This window comes from Leguminivora glycinivorella, chromosome 22, assembly GCF_023078275.1.
Source record: "Leguminivora glycinivorella isolate SPB_JAAS2020 chromosome 22, LegGlyc_1.1, whole genome shotgun sequence".
Taxonomy (NCBI): Eukaryota; Metazoa; Arthropoda; class Insecta; order Lepidoptera; family Tortricidae; genus Leguminivora; species Leguminivora glycinivorella.
In genome coordinates this window covers 12,393,596-12,406,320 of record NC_062992.1, presented here as the reverse complement: position 1 = coordinate 12,406,320, position 12,725 = coordinate 12,393,596, and the positions used below count along the sequence as shown (strand labels likewise).

The window sequence follows — 12,725 nt, the reverse complement described above, 5'->3', positions numbered from 1 at the left end:
ATAAAGAGCCACAAAGCTTTTTGTAGCCGTAGAGCAAGCAATCGCCGTCTTGCCTAGGCTATATCCTGTGACCACAGGTTCGTAAACACTTTCACACGGGTTTTGTTCAGTCTGCTAAATCTAGACATCCTCAAATAGCTTCCATTCAGGCCGCAATCTGGGCCTCATCTAATATTCATAGGCCTCGCTGCCCTTTGACCCCGAGATCGAAGTACCAAGGGCAACACCCGTGACTTACTTTTCAATCAGTTGATAAAGATTATTAATAAAATCACTATTTCGTCTTTTCAGCCCCTTAATTGTTAAGATTTTCACTTGAACTGAGCAGTTTCATGTGCTCTGCCTATCCCATTTGGGAATACATGCATGACTAGCATTAGCTATTTACTGCATATGTGTATGATTAAGTATATAGGTATGATGGAGCTGATGTTCACGCAATTTGCGTCGACGCCCATGGTCACCGAAGAGGAGTCGTAGAGTTTCTTGAACAACACAATCTTGAGCGCCCGTTGCTCTGTTGAATGTCTCGCATTCCATTTTTACGTCAATTCTGCACAGCTATATTTTAACTACGGAATGGGTGATAATGAGTATTACATAATATAAGAAGTATATCACCCGGAATATCTCGTTGTACTGGAGATGATGGTCAATATGCATTCCTTCTCTTTACAGCGTCTTAAGCTTATCGCTTGGCATGCGCTTTCATGCGCTTTGAGGTCGGGGTTCGTTGTCTGAAAACTCTGAAACCGAAACTAGGGGAAACTTTCAGACGTTAGCGCCTCCACCATGTAAGAGAGTCGGCCTATCAGTGGAGAGCATCCAAACATTTAAACAACGCTTTGAATCAATATTTTTTTATATTTTAGGAGCTAAGTAACAACCGTTCACTCTCAATCGCTGCTTCTATAAGAATGCCCCTTTGAAGTGTCTGTTTTCCTTGACGTTTTTATACTGTTCCAATTTTAAATCAGGGACTGCCAGTCAGCGACCATGACTGCTGTAAAAGGTTTCATTCTGAATGCGAAACCTCTTACAGTAGGTATCCATAAAATTTCGACAAAACCTTCTAGTTTGATGCGCCTTGGGTGAGCTATAATGCGATTGGTTGATGAGCTTGCTTCGATCGCGCGATTGGTCGCGTAAACTGCACGCTTGGCTCGCTTGCATTCACAATGTGATGCCATTGTATACTATTTATATAGCCCGAGCTCACACACGGCCGCCGGACAAGTGCAAAGCTCGGGACCTGCCCCGAGCTCTACTACACATCGACACTGAAGAAGAAAAGGAGGACAACACCCCCACACCACACTGAACATCATCAACATCACCACCACGCCCACGCTAGCCCGAGCTGCGTGCGGCCCCGAACCTGGCCGCATTCAAACGGTATCACCAGGCTAGGGGTCGCGGGGTTGGATAACGGTCTGTAGCGTTAGGGATAGCACTCACCAGAAGGCAGTCGTCCCCAAAACGTCGACGTAAGACCGCCCCACAAGGATGGGGCGCGACCAGATACAGCTAGCCCTGTGAGGGCCCCTTCCGCGCTGGGCGCTGTGAGCGCCCAGCGCGGAAGGGGCCACACTGAGAGAAATTTGCATTGTGAATTTAACAAGTTCGACTTGTTGCGGGTTTATCCGTTTGAAACAAAAGTATTTTACACAATATTTATGATACAAGTCGAATTTGTTCAAACGACAAGGTCGAACTTGTTGACAGATATTTGATTGAATCAGCCAAACATATATATAAAACAGTACGTGTCATGTTGCTTTTATAAAATCGACTTGTTCATTCAAAAATATTATTGATTCAAATGACGAGTAACCTGTAGAATGTACTAGAGGGCAATTTTTGAATCTCGCATACGGGATTTTGTCACTAAAATACCCGTTGAAAACGGTGACTTGCTTATTATTTTCAGTGTCAATTTTCTGAATTCGAACGCGTGAGACTCAAAAATTGGCCCGCTAGTTACACTTAACAAAATCTAACTTGTTGTTTGAACCAAACAGCATGTAGGCGCTGTTTTAACCAAAGAACTTGTTGAACGAATATTCATGAAAACTAATAATTGTTTTTTCACTCAGTTCACACACACCCCAACAGGGGTGTCGAATTCAGACTCACCATCACCAATATCACCATATTTATAGCGCAAGCAATTGTTACCTTGACTGGGACTCTTGAGACATCTTCATACCACAGGCTTTGTTTACTCCGCTAAATCTAGACATCCTCAAATAGCCTCCATTCAGGCCGCAATCTGGGCCTCATATAATATTCATAGGCCTGTTGACCCCGAAAACGGAGTACCAAGGGCTTACTTTTCAATGAGTTGATAACTAATAACGATCATTCTAACCTAGTCTATTCTAACCTACTCAGGGCCCTTTTAAATATATATTAAACTTAACTACTGTCCTTATATTTCTTCTAATTTTGTGGTGCTTTATTTCGTGCACTGCATACAATATTTTATTTTAAGTATAGGAAACTAGCCTATTATGAATGAATTAATTGATAAATTCACCATGCACTTTAGCAGCTGATAGTACATACATGTACCTTCTCATGTCTGTATTCCCAACAGGAGTAGACAGAGCACATCATCATCCTCCTTGCGTTGCCCCGGTATTAGTCACGCCTCGTGAGAGCCTGGGGTCCGCTTTGACAACTAATCCCAAGATTAGGCGTAGACACTTTTTTTACGGAACCAACTGCCATCTGATATGAAGGGAAACTAGGCCTTATTAGGATTAAACGGTTTTCTCTCGATATTTTCCTTCACCGAAAAGCGGCAGAGCACATGAAACTGCTGAAGTTTCAGAGCCTCTTTTAGGTATTTAAGTATTGAAAGAAAGCGAAATAACAATAAGGTACAGCGGGGCAAATCTCGATGGGGGCCAAATGTAACTAATATTCTTTTTCCATTGTTATACACTATGTTTTATGTTTTTTTTACATTGTTAAAGGTTGTCTGGAAGAGATCGCTCTTTAGCGATAAGACCGCCTGTTGTCTTGTCTGCCTCTATTTATAATCATTTGTTTTGTCTCCACTGTATCTTTTGCTGAGGTGTGCCAACAAAGAGTATTCTATCTATCTATCTATCTATGCCTGTTGAGTTCTGCATGTATCTACTGAACACGGCTACCTTAAACCTCTATAACCGGTGGACACTCTACTTAACACTTTCGAAACCGGGCTCTACGCGGCGCTACGACATTTTCGCTACATACGGGGAAACCCATGTAATCGGCTACGCTTCTACGAGCGGTGTACCCGACAGTCGGGTTCTTGGTAGCGAAAGTGTTAATAATGCAAACATTGTAAAACATGGAAAAAATGGACCAGTTACATTTGCCCCTCAGTCGAGACTTGCTCCGCTGTACCTTATACCTAATATGTGTGTTTCCATGGCAACCTACACGCTTTGACAGTTCTATCTTCCAGTTTTCCACTTCAACAATTTACAGGATCTCGCTATTCCGACGAATGCCGAACTTTGACCGGCAAAGTTTCGGCCAAACGCCAAAGATACCATGTAACATTTTATTTGTCCTGTTACAAAGTTGAAAAGACAGAGAGCTAGCCCCGAAAATCGTCCAATATTTCAAGAACAATACAAATTCATTAGAATTAAACAAATTAAATTAATACATTTTTTTATACTACTTCGGTGGCAAACTATGAAACTAAAATAAAAAATAAAAATAAAAAATAAAAATGGTTTATTTCCAAATTTAAGGTATACAAAGTTACATTTTATACTGACCCCCAACTAGCGTACGGTCCGCCTGATGGAAAGCGGTCACCGTAACCTATGGACGCCTGCAACTCAAAGAGTGTCACATGCGCGTTGCCACCCCATTATAAACTTGTACATTCCCTTTAGCTGTGTTAAATACACAGAAAAAAGGAGTGCACAAGTTCTAAGGAGGGTTCGGGTTGCCGACGACTCTAAGGACAATAGACGGAATATTCACAAATAGTACATTACGATACAAGTGCGTAAAAAAGGAAGTTCGAAACGAGTGGCGATAAATTAAAACACTCCGACACGAGTTACGAATTTCCTTTTCGCACGTGTATTGTACGACGTTTTTCAGTACAGATGAGCCTCCGAAGTTTCGACCTGGCATATAATGAACCACTTCTCGCACTAGTGCGTATAAAAAACAACATCTGTACTGAAAAATATTAATCATACGCAAAGTAGCTATACACTGATATAGAGTTAGAGATGTATGAAGTATCTAAATGTCATATTATTACTAATTATAATTAAATCTATAATAATTTCAGAGTTGTAAAAGACTCTGAATGTTACAAGTAAAGATATTATACTTAATCAATGAAATTGAATTCAGAATTTTATTATCCTTTTCATCGGTGGATGTCAGAGAATGTAGGACATTTAAAGATTTTAAAGAACCTACTTGGGATGAAAGTTAAGTTGTGAATTCTGGCGTAGTGTTCTGTGATGTGATTTTTTTTATACCACGTCGGTGGCAAACAGGTATACGGTCCGGACGCCTGCAACTCAAGGGGTGTCACATGCGCGTTACCGACCCATTAGAAACTTGTACACTACTTTTTGGAAGAACCCCATACTGTATTCGTAAGGAATACCTCGGCAGGGAGCTCATTCCATAGCTAGAGCGTCCGCGGGAGGAAATTCCTCTGAAACCGCACGGTGCGCGACCATTTAGGTAATTATTTTATTAAGTATACATATAAAGCCTGACTTAAATGACTATTGTCAAAAGGGCGCTGTTGTTATTCGTTTATCTTTCAACCCCTTATTTGTCAAGAGTAGCACTGAAGCTTTAGTAGTTTCGTGTGCTCTGCCTGCCTCTTTATGGGATACAGGCGTGATTATATGTATGTTTGTCAAGAGGGCTCTGTTATTCTGATGTATGGGATGACAGTTCAGTATAGTATGAAGAAAATAGTTTTAATAAAATTCCGCAACATGGTGGCGCGCAGTCATATATAAATCTGTCAAACAAGTCTGTCAGTAAATAAGAACAAAGAAAACTATAGGTATCTGTAGTGTATTGAAATATGAGGGTACTTCAACAAAACCAGTCTGGATTTGTCAGGTACGCAATCACATGTGCTCTCCCGAATTTCGGCGATATTTCCGCGATATAATAGTGGCGACGGGACAATTTGGTAGTAAAAGCGTGTGTAAAGACTGTGTTAGTGAGTTTTTGTGAGGTTTTGAGTGCAAAGTGCAAAAAATGGGTATTAAATAGACTAGATTTGTAGATAAATAGTTGTTAGTTATGTTAGAAATAGGTTAATTATTATATTAGGAATTATTATTATTTTAAATCTGTACTCTATGAGCAATTGTGCTTGAAATAAATGCATTTTATTTATTTTTTATTTATTTATTTATAAATTTGGTGAATTTGATATGGCTAATGGCTGCTGGGAAAACTACATTACAAGGTTTGAATTCTGTTTAAGTGCAAATGATATAGTGGATGAGGACAAGAAAAAGGCGAATTTGTTGGCGGTATGTGGCTCTCAACTATTTGATTTAATAGTTTCTTTGTCATCTCCCACTAGTATAGGTGACATAACCTATAAAAAAAATTTGGAATTTTTGAAGGCTCATTTTCATCCTACACCTAATGAGATTGTAGAATCATTTAAGTTTCACTCAAGAAATCAAGAGGAGGGGGAAAAAGTCAAAGATTATATAGCAAATTTAAGGAAAATGAGTATTCATTGCAATTTCACGGACTTGGAGAGGACTTTGCGTGATCGCTTGGTTTGTGGTATTCGGAGTAAAGAGGTCCAAAGAAAGCTGTTGCAATGTGAGAAGTTAACATTTAAGCAAGCAACAGAGATAGCATTTTCACATGAGAGTGCCACATTTGATTCCAGTATTATTATATTGCCAGGATCATCTAAACCAGATGTGGAGGTTGATGAGCCCATGGAGGTAAACAAAATCACTAACATAAAGGTTGACAAACAGAATAAATAAATCGTGCTTCAGGTGCGGTAGGCAACATAGAGGAGAGTGCAGATTCCGTTGGAGTAAATGTAATTCTTGTGGCAGAACCGGCCACATTGAGGCTGTATGTCTTACTAAAAATAAAAAGGATATGGATATAAGGCATAAATCAAACTGCAATGGATTATATGCAAATGTAAACAATGTTAGAGAAAATAAAGCTGACCCTATTATGGTAAAGGTGTCAATTGAAGGTTCTGTTATTGAAATGGAAGTGGACACGGGATGTGCATATACTCTAATTTCTGAAGAGACAGCCAGACTCATATGGAAGGGGAAATTACCTATATTAGAGAAAGATGGTGTCACATTGTCTACGTGGACAAAGGACCAATTACAGATATTGGGGACAGTTAAGGTACAAGCTTGTTTCAAGGGATTACAAGATAACCTTATGATGATTATAGCCAGGGGTGATGGACCTAGTCTTTTAGGACGTAATTGGTTTAGGCCATTCGGAATACGGGTTGAAGGAGTTATGCATCTGAAAATAAACAATGATGAGATTAGAAGACTTCTCCAAAAATATAGTGATGTTTTCCAAGAAGGTTTGGGGAAGTATAAAGGCCCAATGGTGAATATTAAACCTCGGGAAGGAGCGGTGCCCAAGTTTTTGAAAAGTAGACCCATTCCTTTTGCTCTGAGAGAAAGAGTAATGAAAGAAATAGACAGGTTAGTAGAGGAAGGAGTATTGGAACCAACCGCACACTCTGAGTGGGCTACTCCGATAGTACCTGTCCTGAAACCAAATGGTAATGTAAGGCTTTGCGGTGACTATAGGTCTACGGTTAATATGGTAACTGACACCGATACATACCCTCTACCTACTTTGGATGAGGCCTTCACCGCTATACAGGGTGGCACAATTTTCAGTAAGATTGATCTAGAAAGGGCTTACACTCAGGTTAGTGTGGATGAGGCAACGGCACAGCTACTAACAATAAATACACCGAAAGGCCTTTATAAAATGAAACGTTTAGCCTTCGGGGTCAAGGCGTGTCCCGGCATCTTCCAGAGACTTATGTCTTCCTTGCTTGTAGGAATAAGAGGAATAGCTGTATTATTGGATGATATTGTTGTAAGTGGCAGAGATGTCGCCGAGCATAACTCCAGATTAGAAATGGTGTTAAAAAAATTACAAGAAGCTGGCCTAAGAGTTAACAAGGAAAAGTGTAACTTTGCAGTACGGAGTGTGAAATTTTTAGGGTTTCTCATTGATGAATGTGGCATACACCCTTGTGAAGATAAAATACAGGCAATCGAGAGTACACCGGCACCAAGTAATATAAAAGAGCTCCAAGCATTCTTGGGGTTGCTTAATTTTTATGATCGGTTTTTACCGCACAAGGCTAATATTGCTGAACCACTTTACAAGTTGCTAAATAAGGATATGAAATGGCAATGGACTATGCAGCATCAGAAGGCATTTGAAAAGCTGCGGAAGATGTTGTCGAGTACTGACACTCTAGTCCACTATGATGTAAATAAGGAGATAATTATGTCATGTGATGCGTCACAATTTGGCTTGGGCGCAGTTCTAGAACATGTGATGGAAGATGGATCAGTCAGACCGGTAATGTTTGCCTCAAGGACAATGAACATTCATGAAAGGAATTATGGTCAGATAGATAAAGAGGCAGCAGCTATAGTATTTGGCCTCAAGAAATTCCACCAGTTTATTAGTGGTAGGAAGATTACGATCAGAACCGATCATAAACCGTTATTGGGGTTGTTTGAACCTAAAAAACCCATTCCAAATGTTATATCTCCAAGAATGCTCCGCTGGGCATTACTATTGAACTCTTATGATTACTCCATACAGTATGTGGAAGGTAAAAAATTAGGAAATGCTGATGCTTTAAGCAGGTGGCCGTCCCAGGACCAATCAGCTGAAGAGGAATATTTAGGAGTCCTCCTTATAGAAGAAACTCCATCAGATCTGGAACTGTCCGCCAGTGAAGTGGCGAAATTGACAACTAAAGATAAAACACTAAGCAAGGTGGTATACTGGATTCGAAACGGGTGGCCTAGCAAAGTAGATGTCGAATATAAAGTATACTGGCAGAAACGCAACGAAATATCAGAATATAGAAACTGTATTCTGTGGGGCAATCGAGTGATTATACCGGATAAGATGAGGCCGTACATCCTACAGGAATTACATTCAAATCATGACGGAATAGTGATAACAAAAGCCTTAGCGCGAAGTTATTTTTGGTGGCCGGCTATAGACAGGGAAATAGAAAATTTGGTAAAAAAATGCGAAACTTGTGCTGAAAATAGAAATATGCCCTCACAAGTGAGCCATAAGTGGATAAGGCCGGAGAAAGCATGGTCACGGTTGCATGTTGATTATGCAGGGCCATTTCAAGGAAAAACATTTCTCATATTGATAGATGCCTATTCAAAATGGCCTGAAGTAAAGATTGTCTCGGATATGAGCTCAGGGACACTTATAACTGTTTTACGGGACATATTTGCAGAACAAGGGTTACCAGAGACCTTGGTCAGTGATAATGGCAGAAGTTTTATTTCGGACCAGTTTAGAGAATTCTTATCAGCTAATGGAATAAGACAAGTCTTGACGCCACCGTACCATCCAGCGTCTAATGGGCAAGCTGAGAGGACTGTACAGACGGTCAAGAATAAATTAAAGAAACAGTCCACACTTCCATGGAACATAAGATTACCTACAATATTGTATGGATTGCGTACTACACCGAATAGTACGAATGATAAGTCACCGGCGGAACTTTTAAATAACAGGCGTTTCCGGACCAAGTTTGATCACCTTAATCCACTTACATTTAAGAACCAGGAAGAGACGCAAGTGTGTGACGAGAATGAAAACACTCAAGTTAGGGTGTTTCATTTTTCCAAAATTTTGATTTATCTTTGACTTCGCTTTTCTTCTTGTTTCTACACCTATACAGAGCCCATATACCAAAAATCAGGGAAATCGGACAATATTTAGAGGTCGCACACTGTGGCAACTTTTGTCTGAAGAAGTTAGTATGGGCGCAGGAAAGGCTAGAAACAAAACTTATGTAACTTTTTGTAGTTGGTGGTTTAAAAGTTATTTTAATGAAAAGTTTTTATATTGAAGCAAGTTCTTTTAAAAAAATTACTAGTTGACGTGGCATTTAGTTTCTAGGCAAGGTTCCTTATGGTATTTTTTTGGACGCTCGACTTCCTTCTAAGGAACAAATTTTTTTTTGGTTTTTTGTCCTGTTTTTGGCATGAAGCAGTGGTCTCTCGGCCCTCTCGGGACACTGATAACAGGATAGGTGGTCATCCATCAAGCGGCACATTGGCTATCACCAGGTCCGCCATGGACCGGCTCGGCAAAATATGGAGAATCTTCATCACAAATGCCACTAAAATGCGACTTGTCAGGGCATTAGTATCTCCCAATTTTCCCATATTTCTTTACGGTGCTGAGACGTGGACTTCAAGGGAAAAGAAGATAGATTTCCTAGAAATGTGGTGCTGCAGAAGAAAGCTAAGAGTAACCTGGACAAGGTTCAGATGCGATGGACCAGCCAAGTCAAGGCTGCACTTAGTGGCCCACTCTACGAATGCGTAAGGAATGTCGATGCATTGTTAAGCTTGCTACCACTCCTGATGTGACGACCACGACCACTCTGCCAAGAGTGTGACGACAAAGAAGAAAACAAGATCGTTCTTTGACATAAGTATATTGACCGGGATATAACTTATCCTTTTGATTTTTGTCTTCGAACTATTTAATGTCCAGGATGTTAGCGATTATTGTAGCCCTAACACCAGACTTAGTCGATAGTCTAACAACAGTCTATCATACTGCAAAGAAGAGTAAGTATACCTATATATTTAATAATAAAAATTAACGCTCCAGTCAAAGATGAAGAGCAAAACGGTTCTCGCTGAAAGTCGTCGAACATCACAGAAAATGCGTTACTACTTGCGAGGAAAAGATAAGGTTGCGGCTTACACATGTAAAATGATGATGATGACTTATTTTATCAAGAATGGATGTTACAACTGTTGTATTTTAAGTTTAATAAGTTTACTTTTACTTTCAAATAAGTTACAACTACTCTATTGTTTTATTTGAGAATAAAATTGAGTAACATTACTTTTTTGCGACTTTTTTTCAAACTGTTCATCCAGTGCGACCTCTAAACAACGTCCAAATCACTTGAAATTTGGTATATAGGCGTTTAAGATAAGCTAGAACCTAAAGCCGAGCGAAGTCAGAAAAAATATCACAATTTTATTTTTCCCATACAAATATGAAACACCCTAACTCAAGTACGTTCATTTCAGACGGGACAGACGGTGTATTTTCGGAATTACAGTTCAGGACCGCGCTGGTTGAAAGGAGTCATCGAGAAGAGACAAGGCATTTGTAGGTATATAATAAAATGGAACGGAATGTTAATGAAGAGACATATTAATCAGATACAAGGTCATGGGGGAAAGGCGGAAGATATCCGTCAGAATGCTACAGAAGATACAGGTCATGAAGTAATACGTGACACTGAGACCAAACCATGTGAAGATAGTGATGAGGATGAAGAACTTAATGTAAAAGTAAATGCTACACCCCCGGCCTCTCAATGGGCTGATATCATAGGGGTTTCCGGTCCTCAGGATTATACACTCAATCAGAGCCAAGAACGCATACCGCCAACCAACAAACGAATGAGATCGCCTTCATCACCACAAAACATGGAAGCAAAGAGAGTGGCCATGGATTCATATGAGAGTCTGTCAGAGTCTGATTATGAACAGACAGAAGATCCAAACCAAGACTTTTAATAGACAATGATAATGTTAGTTTTAGTATAAATGCATGATAGGATGTAAGGACCTTGTTACAGACAATTTAATAGTGTTAGTGAACTGTCGATAAACAGTGAAAATTAGTGCTAGTGAACTATCAGTGATTTATAGTGGACTATCCCGAGGGAAAGGCATGTAGTGTATTGAAATATGAGGGTACTTCAACAAAACCAGTCTGGATTTGTCAGGTACGCAATCACATGTGCTCTCCCGAATTTCGGCGATATTTCCGCGATATAATAGTATCCTTTTCTCTTAGCACCCGAAAGAAAAGGATGCATATAGTTTTCTTTGTTCTTATTTACTGACAGACTTGTTTGACAGAGTATAGTCAGGCCTTAAAACCCAGATATTGATGAAGTCCAGTAAGTGAAAAGTTTTTGATTTGACTTGAATTTCATAATAAAGTAACTTTACAAACATAACACAATCTCTAGTGACAGCTTTCACGTACTTTGGCCTTTATTTCACCCAAGTAGGTCCTAGCCGCAGTTTTCTGTGTGCGTAGCCGAATGCACAAACTCTCACGAAATCTCTTTCGTAGCTATCTATCTCTATCGCTCTTGCGTAGTATTGACGCGACAGAGCCAGATTACATTTCTGCTGCGTTTCGGTGGCATTTCTTGTCGCAGAAATTCTATTCGGCTACGGGGCCCGGTCTGAGATTGTTGCGACCTTCATCAATGAACATAGAAACACATATAAACTCCGACGTCGTTCGACGCTCTGCAAATTGTTGCCCCTTATCCCCTATAGCTCTTAGACTAAGTATTTTAACGTTGCAAAGTTTAAAAAGTTCCGCCTGAATTGTTTTAGAGTTTTAAACGGTAGGATTTGTCGAAATCCCGGCTTTTGCTTGGCCGAGTTTGGATAACGTTCTCTCGGGAAAGTTGAAACAGATTTGGACATCGTCTAAATGTTTACAAGTTTAGATTTTACCCGCTTTTGATGTTATTACACCCGATTTGAGTGACATGAAATACCTACGCAACTAAGACACTTCTTTTTTTTTATTATTTACACCTAGCCAACGGAGACGATGCGCTTTGGTTTCACCTATTATATTTGGCTCGGCTTACTAGTTCTTCAACGGGTTCCAGAATCTTCCTTAATACCCTACGTTCTGTGAAAGGATGAATGAAGATCGGGCAGGCAAAAGAGCCTACTTGGGAAGACCGATTGGACGCCGTCCTGCTGGTCACCCAAAATATCGTTGGGCGGATAGAGTGGAGGTAGACCTCCGTGAGCTATGCGTCGGCGAAAGCTGGCGCGATGCCGCTCAAGACCGAGTCAAATGGAGTGCTCTTGTGTTGGAAGCCAAAACTCATTTTGGGTTATCGCGCCAGCCAAACTGTACGACAGTTTGTTGGGTTTTATACTGGGATGAGTTATTTGACACTGCAAACTATTTTGAAAAAATATTTTTTATTTTGAAATATTGAAAAATATATAAAAACTATATATTATTTAAATATATTGCTTTATATGTCTGTTAAATGATGATACGAGAGAAAAATAATATTTATTACTTTTAAATAAACCATACCTGAAGGATGTTCCGTTTCATACTTTACGTTAAGTATCTAAAAATAATAATATGTTTCTCTCGAATTTGATGGGATCTGTCGGTGTATCTACTTTATTTCAATGTTATAAGTTTCATGGTGACCATTTATTCCGATAGATATTAGGAGTCACCTTTATGCAAATAAAGAAAAACTGGGGTCCAATATCGCTCCCCAGCGGCAACCCAAAAAGTATTATGACAGGGAGAAACTTTATCTTAGTTTTAGAATCCTTTTCTACGGTTTATTGCTATCCAGAACTACTTTGTTACATTTTGGAATAGATTTCTGT

The 12,725-nt window shown here is 39.7% G+C and overlaps 1 protein-coding gene across 3 annotated transcripts in view; it reads left to right on the top strand.

The window, feature by feature from the left end:
• LOC125238045 (protein lev-9) overlaps positions 1 to 12,725 on the top strand; it is a 235,475-nt gene that overhangs the window by 139,328 nt on the left and 83,422 nt on the right. The window lies entirely within an intron of this gene.